The following is a 9847-nucleotide window of genomic DNA, read 5'->3' as shown; positions in this document are numbered from 1 at the left end:
CTTGTGAACACAGCTGCTGTGCCATTATTTTTAAAGTTTAAATAAGGTGAATTCAAGTTGAGGTCTGCAAAAGGATGTGTATTCCATCATTTTATTTTCTTTCTTTTTTTTTATTGTTATTCTCAATATACAGAAGTCATTAACACCATCCTCACCCACCAGGATTGAGATGATTTCTTGTGGCATGCAGTAATCAATATGACAAAATAATCACCACCTTACAGAGCAACTCAAATGGTCAAAACACATGGAGGCTGAATGCTTTTGTTCTGTTTCACCTGTGACTCTATAATGTCAAGTTTTCGAATCCATCTCCACGATATGAACACTTCACCCCACATCCCTCTTCTTTTAGGCCTTCCACCACTCCCTTCCTGGCATCGCTCCTCCCTGAGGTGCTACTCTAGGACATCTAGACTACCAGTGGAAATACAGTAGTTAATCTCTGCTAGTTAAATACTCTTGTATGGCCTCGAGCAGTAGCAGTCAACCGTCCACTCTTTTGTGTTTTACATTTTCTCTGGGGAATTTGCTCAGCCTGTTCTAAAGTGTTATATATGGAAACAAAGCAAACATTTTTCAGTCCTGTTTACGGTATCTGTACTATTCTTCTGCCTGCTTGATTATGCACAAAGGTGACCCCAGTGGAAGGAGCCACATGTATTTGATTTGACATAGAGCCTGACTGATATATTGGCGAATATTAGCTAGTTGCCAATCTGTCAGCATTGGGATTAGTAGGTGAAAATTTAAAAAGTAACACTGCACAACAAGAAGGTCCTGAGTTTGGCTCCATCATCTGGTCGGGGCATTTCTGGAGTTTGCATCTTCTGACAATATTTACATGGGTCCTCCCCGGGTACTCTGTCTTCCTCCCTTCTAAATTGCCCATAGATGTGGGTGTGAGTGCGTATGATTGTGTCCAGGGTATACCTGCCTCTCGCCCTATGGTAGCTGGGCTTAAGGACCCCACGACCCTGTTAAGGATAAGTGGAAGAGAATGGATGGATGAATAGAAAAAGAGGAAGTGGGAGAAGCACCCTTTAACCATGTTATGTGTGTTGATGTTGCATGATTCACCCAACAGAGGGGGTTTCCCAAGATGTGTATTACTAACAAAATGCGAACGAGTGATGCAATAGTTGTTGTGACAGTAAAAACAGGGTTGTTTCAACCTTCATTGTCATATTTTTAAATCACAAATTTTGGCATTAAAAGTCCTTCATGTTGAAGATTTGTACACCTGACACAACCCTCCCAGGGATACATGCCTGCTCTCAGGGATCTTTTGCAGTGACGTCACCCACTACACTACACTTACACTTCCAACTGTGCTAAACTGATTAAAAGTCATTTCAGCTACAAGTCGGTTTATTTTTGTTGCAGTTTTGCGACATTAATGACATTAATTATCAGTGAAATAGTTTCATTGTTTTCTGCACGATCCTGTTCTCCTTGTGTCACATTTTTAACAAACTAGACCCAAATTTTCATGACTTGTGAAACTAATTTCTGCAGTATTTTCTGCGCTCATTAGCAACCACCTATTGAGTCACCACTTTTGATCACCACGCACAGTAGGCTCACAGATGAAGGTGCTTCTGAAAGTTTTTTTCTTTTTGAAATGACAACAATCTCCATGCTTTAGCAACTTCAAGGGGAATCCAACCTTACTAAAGTAAAAACTGGAATGTGCCGTGCACTGTGATGAAGGCCAGCAACTCTTAGCCTTGCCCTGCAGTACTCGATATGCAGTGCAAAAAAGAAAGTATGATAACAGCTGAACTAGATTAAAGGTTGACTCAGTAATCCTATTGAAACCACATTTTTAATCGGTGCTTTTTGTTCACTATTCAGTGTGCTCAAAATCTATGATAAACTGACTGAAAATACATTGAAAATACTTTTGAAAGTGAAAAACATTAGCAGCATTTGGACTCTGAAGTGCAGCATGTAGCTGAAGTTGCACAACCTTGACTTTTCTAGCAAGTGCCTTTTCCGTTGGCTCCAGTGTTTGGCAATATCGCTGACTGACTCTGTAAACCTTTATAGGACAGCATGACAGTTTCATATTATCCCTGATATAGCTTTGTGTAATGTCAAAAGCAAAGCTATTGTGAAAAAGACATTGGGAAGAAGATGGACAACGTGAAAGCCTTGTTGTGTACGAGGAGCCCCCTAAAAGCACTTATAAATGGGAAAAAAAATAGTTCCCTCAAGCGGAACTGTCTTCACTATCAGCGGAAATTATATACTCCCTGACAGTGAAATGACTACCAGCTGGTGAAGGGAAAAAATGAGGGGGAAACGTCTAATTTTATGACTGCTTTTAATGACATCCCATTCCCCCACCTCCAACCCCTCACCCCACTGTGGATTGCTCAAGACCACACTAAGCTGTAATAATGCATTCAAGTTTGAACTTCTTCCACGTTTCTCTATTATATGCAGTAAGCTGAATTTTCCTATTACAGTGAGTTAGTCACAGCCACTTTCAGTTAGCGGAGCTGCCATATGCACAGCGGAAGGGTTTTATCATCAGAAATGTATTATGTAAGATTGACTCTAGGGTGCAAAGGGGGAGGGGGGCAAAAAAAGAAACCCCTGTTATCAGCTCCCGCGTCTGAAACGGAAGGATCCTGTGGAGGGTGGTGGTCAAAGGTTTCGAACCATTCAAATGGGCCAAGAGTGCTGATGCGTCCTGTTTACCTTGTGGTAATGGATTTGTTTGCAGCCCAAACCAACCCTTCCACCCCCCCGTCTCGAAGGAATATTGAGGGCTTAGCTCCATTCACTTTCTGCTGCCCTGGCCATTTATTTTGATTAGGGAATGAAGTCCTCCACCCGGCCCTACCCCGAATAATTGACACTGTGTCCTCCTAGGTCAAGAAAAATATACCCTTAGTACTTATCCCCTTGGTGAAGTGGCAGTGTATGAAAAGATTGTGGCTGAGCACTGAACTGAAAGTGTATTATTGCTTTAGGTTGCAACAAAAAAAAGGAAAAAAAAAACTGTCGGGGAGCTCGTAAATTAGATTTCCGGCTCTTTTTGTCCCCCACGCTTGACAGGATAATTGATGTGAGCTGTGAACTTCAAATTGGCTTCAACTAGCCTATATATTATATATTTTTCTTTTGTTGTCAGGAAGATCTAAAGTCACTCAGATGTTGACGGTTTAAATAAAGGACATTGGAGAAAATAGATGAAATATTTTAAAATATTTCTTATACTGGGCCTTGGTGCAGCTCCTCGGGTCATTTTTTCTGAAGCGAGATGCTTTAGCACTCTTTCCTCTTCCTTTCAGCAAGCTTTCTTCTGATTGGCTGCCCCTCAAAAACACAAACAGTAGGTGGGAGGAGCTTCTGAGGTGACCACATTGGGGATATCCTCTCACATTCATACCACACCAGAGCCGAGAGAAGAAAAAAGCTAACTTTTGTGTGCATAGTGATTACGTGTACCTATCCTGACCTCGTTATTTGAAACCGTTACTGTAAGAGAAGAATGCGTAATATGCTCCTTTTATATTTTCTTCAGCTTATGTACAAGCTGCTAACAGCAAGTCTAGAGTTTTTGCCTAATCCCTTTCCCTTCCTTCCTTCTACATTGAGACATTAGTTCCTAAAACAGCACTGATGCATGTCCACTCCCTCATGAAGCCAACTAGGAATCAGCAGTGCAGGCAGAGAGAAAAGGGGAAGCAGATGGCTGGCCTACAGAGGTTCTGATCGCAGGGATATTGGCAAGATGCTGAGCTGGAGAAATTAACCTTCGGAGGTTTATACACTGCGGCAACTGTTGGCTCAGGCTGGATTGCTCCCTGGCCCTCATCTCACTACCGCCCCTGTTTTTCCAGTCAACCTTTTCACTGAAGTTGTCTCTTCCTTATCGGGCTCGATTTTAATCATTTAACTCCCTGTTTTCTCTGTTTGCTTGGTTTTTTCTCACTTCGTCACTCAGTTGAAGAAACCCAATCTGATAATATCTTTTCACTGAGATAGCTAGCAATAATTTACACTTCAAAAACAAACAAAAATTTGCAATCGCGCCGATAGCTGCAGCCTTTTATTTGTCTCCCTTTCCTTTCGTTCCTGCCGCAGTCGTAACTAAAGGTCAAACCTTCCGTCTGCCTCTGAAGTAGCTCTAATATGATGTGCGCATGAAGTCAAAGCCTTGGCAGCGGCGTCAACTCTTTTCTGGATTCGTTTCTTGTTGATCTGGGAGCTGGCTTGATTGAGGATCCCCATATGGATCGTCGTCATCAGTCTGCTGCGGGGCATGCTGCCTGTCTAGCTGCTGCAAAACAACAGTCTCCACCATTCTGCCGGCAAAAGGCCCCATAGCTGTGTTTCATTTGCAGCACACAGTTGGTCTACATTGTACCTTTAGTTCATTCTGTTTGCTCAGCTGTGTAGCTTCCAAGTTTAATATTGGTTTAACATTAGCTTTGCTGGAAGCCAGCAGCAACAGTGAAGTAGTATAGCTCTGGCCTTAACAAGTGTATAAAATCTCTGTTACGGTTTGGTAATCGACGTTGTACTAACAGTAACGATATGTAAAGTATAAAGTGACTTTAGTTTAATAGGGTAATCAGTGAGTACTTGGAAATCATTCCAAGTTACAGGCAGCAGTGCTCCATTTAAATTCACTGTGATCTTTCTGTTTGGCTATTTTTAACATGTCAAAGAAACTACTTTAAAGTGCTGTAGAAAGGGCTTAAAAGATGAAACGAAGACCTATCAGTTATTAATAAAACACCCAAAGATGTTGAATCAAAGAATGTGAAAAATTTGTTGGAAGTGCAAATGTGTTCATTGCCAAATCTCATCAATGAATGAGATAAGAAACTGAAACAATCCAGACACACATAAAGGAAGAGGTGGAAGAAAAACATCCAGCGTTTTTATATTTGACTATTTGAGTCCCCTTCAGATTCAGGAAATAAGTTCTGTGCATCATTACTAATATTAAAATGGAAAAATATTAATTGAACAGTGTTTCACCTTCAGGGCAAACATTTGGGAATGTTTTGCACTTGATAACTAGCATTGCGAGACAAAAGTCAAATATTTTGTAAATGAAAAATTTTCCCTAAGTAAATAGCCAAATCATGACTGGCTCTATATCACAGTTATTTCTGAACTCCGTCTTTTTTCTTAACCATTTATCCAACCACGGCCGCAGGCAGGCTGGCAGCTATCCCAGCTGACAGTAGGCGAGAGGAGGGGTTCACACCAGACAGGTTATTTCGAAGCCAATGTAATTGTTCTTCGAAAGATTTCTTAAAATCTTGCTCTGCCACATATATCATTTTTTGTTGCTTCGTCAGTAATCAGGTTCTCTTATTTCTACTCTACACTGTATTCTATTTCATATTGCCATTGAGTGGACATGAATGTTTTCACAGAGCATCAAAAACAATAGCTCGTAATTGTGCTCCATCCATCCATCCATCCATCCATCCATCCATCCATTTTCTTCCCTTATCTGGCTCCAGGTAACAGGAAGTCTAAGCAGAGAGACTCAGACATTCCTGTCCCCAGCCACCTTAATAATAATAATAATAATGATAATAACACCAGAACAGACCTCTACCTCCCAAACCACCTCTTCCACCTCTTCCGGGGGCCACCAAGATCTTCCCAATTCGGCCAAGGAATACAAATCTCTTTAGCATGTGCTGTGTTTACTCACCTAAGATGCACGCAGGAGGTGTCCTGGTCAAATGAATGAGCCTCAACCTTTCTTTACCTTTAAATACGAAGGAGTAGAGGCTCTACTCCAAGCCTCTCCTCCTTATCTCTAAGGGAGAGCACGACCACCCTTTGGAAGAAGCTAGTTTCTATCACAGGGATTTGCAGTCTTATTATTTTAGTCACTACCCAGAGCTAGTCCATGACTTGGAATAAGAACTCCACCCTCTCTTCTGACTGACGACCATGGTTTCAGACTTGCAGCCGAGGGTTCCTAAAGAGTCCAAAAGAGCTGCATTGTCTCTGGAGAACAAACACGTGATCCTGAGGTCAATAAAGTGGTGAAAACGTCCCAACTGGCTGTATCTTGAAATTCTGTCCATAAAAAGTATGAACACAATCAGGGCAGCCCTGATGGATACAAACTCTTAAACTCTCAAACCTCACCTGACCTCAAAGCAAGGTCTCACTACAGTTGTACAGGAACTGAATGGCCTATAGCATTGGACCCATCAACTTGTACTCCCCAATCACTCCTCACATGATGTCCAGAGGAACCTGGTCGAATGCCTTCCAAAAAACACACATAGATTGGTTGGGCAAACTCCTGTGTAGTTTTGCACAACCATGAGACAGACTCTTCTCTCCAGCACCCTGACATAGACCTTCCCAGTGAGGATGAGGAATTGGAGTATACCTCCAATTCTTCCTTCTTAAAAACCCTCAGCAAAGAGAGTAGACGCCTGTACCATGAACTTTAGTTTACCCTTGGGGTGTTCAAGGTTACAAATGTAGCTCACTTCTTTTTGGGGGTACGCCACCATAGTTAGTCATGCTGAAGACCAAACAGAGTAAGTTTTGTTTGAGCTGAAAGCAGCATGTGCTAAACTACTGCCCACTGATCAGTCAATCCTCTGGAAAATATAGTCACCGTTCATCTAAAGTCTTTGTCGTTTCTTTACAAACATCAATAAGAAATTCAGGTTATTAAGAGCAGCAAGATTAACACTTACGACTTAAGACTGCAGCAGAAAGAATCAGGCAATCTTTTCAACAGGAATACTTTTATTTTAAAAAACATGTTAATAGAACTGAATAAATAAGTCAGTAAATATGATCAGATTTTGCAGTCTGCAATATTTTTGGCAAGTTTTCCCTCCTGGCTTTAAATAGACTTCATTAATGTAACATTTTTACAGTCATAGTTACCACTGCACACAACATGCCCACACATTCATGCGATGTTAATATGCATACTGTGAAGCACTGTCTTGTTTTGTTTTATTCAATCACGCTCACTAACACAGCACTACTCTGGCTGCTGCAAAGCCTTCTCTCAGTTGCTCCCTTTAAAGGTTACCACGTGGGTCTTGCGCCTCCATCTCATCCTATCCTTAGCATCCTCCTCTGTCACACAAACCCTTTGCATGTCCTCCTTCACCACATCCATCAATCTTTTCTCTGGTCTTCCGCTTGTTCCACATACATCCTTTGTCCAATATAGTCACATTCCCTCCTCTGGCCCAGTCTCCAACCTTCTCACCCTAAGCTGCTTTTCTGAGAGATCCATTTCTACCTCATTTCTCATCTTTTTAAGTTACTTTTGCTCGTAAGACATCCTGCTACCAGACCTCTTTGTGATTAGCCCTACTCTGCAGCCACAGACAGGGAGGCGGGGTAAAGTGCAAATTTGCATCAAACCAGAACACCAAGATTTAAAAGCCAGTGGTTTTTGGCAAAGGGTTGAAGAAGCTAAAGTGTCTTTTTGCACCTCGTTTGCACCTGCGGAACCTATATTTGAGAACTTAGCAATCCACAGCAATGTTCATATGAAAATAGATGCAGAACGTAGCTGCCAAAGTGCACATTACTGAAAACCACAGGAAGATGAGTCACAAAATGCACGAGTTGATGAAGTGGTAACAGGTGATTGTTTATCAGCACAGGGACGGAGCTCCGAGAACAGTCAGCGTCTGAGTTCTTGATCGAACTGAAGTGACAATATAATTGAATTCTTTTAACACTCAATTATGTAGTGTTGCTGCAGTAGAATTAGGCACAGACGGCCTTTTCTTCTTTCAGAATTGAGAGAATTAAAATAAATGTCTTTCTTAAATCCCACTCAGTACTGCTGACAACAAAGCCACGCAGCATTTGGACATGTTTCATCAAATTTAGGATGTTGAAAATAAAGCACCAGGGGACTGAGGCAAGCTGTCGTCGTTGAATGTGTGTGTGTGTGTGTGTGTGTGTGTTGGAGTGGGGTGGTGGGTGGGTGTAAATGAGAAATGACTTGTGCAAAGTGTTGTGACTGGCTGGTTGGTTTCATAATTCTCCAAAAACTGCTGAGAGACGGAGACGGAACATCTGCTCGACACATCTGAAGTGCAGTCTCCGGTGAAAAATAAAATCTGATGACAGTAGAAGTTCCTTATTTTGTTGTACTCTTGACTAGTGTGAAGCAGACATCTGCACTGGCACGATTGCCCAAGAAGTTTGGGGATTCGTTTTAGCCAATTTCCACGAAACTGTCAGAAACAAGGTGAAGCGATAATCGGTCTCGCTGTGCAGTAATCTGCGCTCGTTTCCCCCGCATGTCATGTGAACTTTTGCGTGCATGGTAATATAATACTCAAGCATTCAGAGCGTTCGGTTTGTTCGAGCTTTCATAACGTTGTCTCTAGTCTTGGCAGTGTTTTTCCTCCATAGGGAGTAATGTTCTAAGCATATGTGGGGGTAGCAAGGCTGAAATTAATGTAAATTTATGTGATTCCAATGCTTCATAACGCAGCAGAAAACATCCGAGCGCAGTAAACAACATCCTGTACATTATTCGTCTTGAGTTTTCAGGTGCGATTTGTAAAAACAAAGAGCGGAAGGCAACGTGTCACTCCTGTGGAAATCACTGCCGCACATCCGCTCTGCATTTCTTGTAGTATATCATTGTTTTTGACACATAATATACGGCGCGATTTTCTCTTTAAGACAGGTGCTTGTTATCGGTTGCATTCCAACTCTGCTGTGATCTGACACGTGGACGAAGGCTTTGTTAAGCTTGTTATCAGAAAACACGTTCAGTAGTAAACTCGGGAGTAATGTTTCTCCAGCTCACCGCCAAAGCTGACGGCATCTGTCATTTGCTATCATGTGGAATGATGTTTTCTAATTGAGCGCATGGAGAGCTTCCTGAGTAACTTCTCCCAGCAAGCAGTTATTGACTGTGCTCCCCAGCTGTCAAGTAGTTTAATACTGTTTTAAATGCTCTTTTTAGTTCCCGCACTTGCTTTTGCTTCAGGTTATTGACATTTTATTGTACTTGTGACATTCTAATTGATGGAGGAACATCCGCTAATGTTATTGTGACTAATAAGTAGTCTAATTATAAATAGATTTTGTGTAGTAAGACTTTAATTAATTCGCAGTGACTCAGTGAAGTTACTGCAGGTAAGTATTCTGTCTGTAATAGAACATTTGTGTCCAATTGTTACCAGTAAAACCATATTATGTGCACTTAAATGAATATCTACTTTTTTGGTTGCTACTTTTATGCGTTTGCGTTTATTTTGGTCATTTAGGCTTCAGCCTTCTGTTAGTATCTACACAGGATGCGTTTAGGCTCAGTGCATTAGCAGGTCGCCTGTAATTGTGGCTCTTTCTAGAGCTCCATACATAATCCACAAAGTCATACATTTACATTTTAAGCCTGGAAACATGCTAAGCTTGGGACCCCTCCGCATCTAAAGTGAATAAATATTTGGGACTCTTATGTGTATTTAATGCATTTCTGCAATTTTACTGACTTTCAATATGCCTTCGCTTTACCATGTTGGGAAATGTCATCCAGGATAGAACAATGTCCAGCACGCACGTTCAACCCGACTGATGATTAAAACTGTCCTATTAGGTTTGATGCAGAGTAGCAGATATCCAATATATACTTTAGCATCATATAATATATTGTCAAAAACATGGATTCTCAAATTTTATTCGTGATATATGGATATCTCGTGTTATTAAAGAGTTCCAGCATTTAAAATTTATATAGCACCAATTCATAACAACAAAGAAACCCCAACAATCACACAACTCCCTATGATTTGGCGATTGTGGGAAGGAAAAACTCCTTTTCAACAGGAAGAAACTTGCAGCAACC

Source organism: Copadichromis virginalis, linkage group LG3 (genome assembly GCF_057382275.1).
Source record: "Copadichromis virginalis isolate Kocher_CV1m ecotype Utaka linkage group LG3, C_Virginalis_male_GT1.1, whole genome shotgun sequence".
Classification (NCBI taxonomy): domain Eukaryota; kingdom Metazoa; phylum Chordata; class Actinopteri; order Cichliformes; family Cichlidae; genus Copadichromis; species Copadichromis virginalis.
This window is presented reverse-complemented; position numbering follows the sequence as displayed.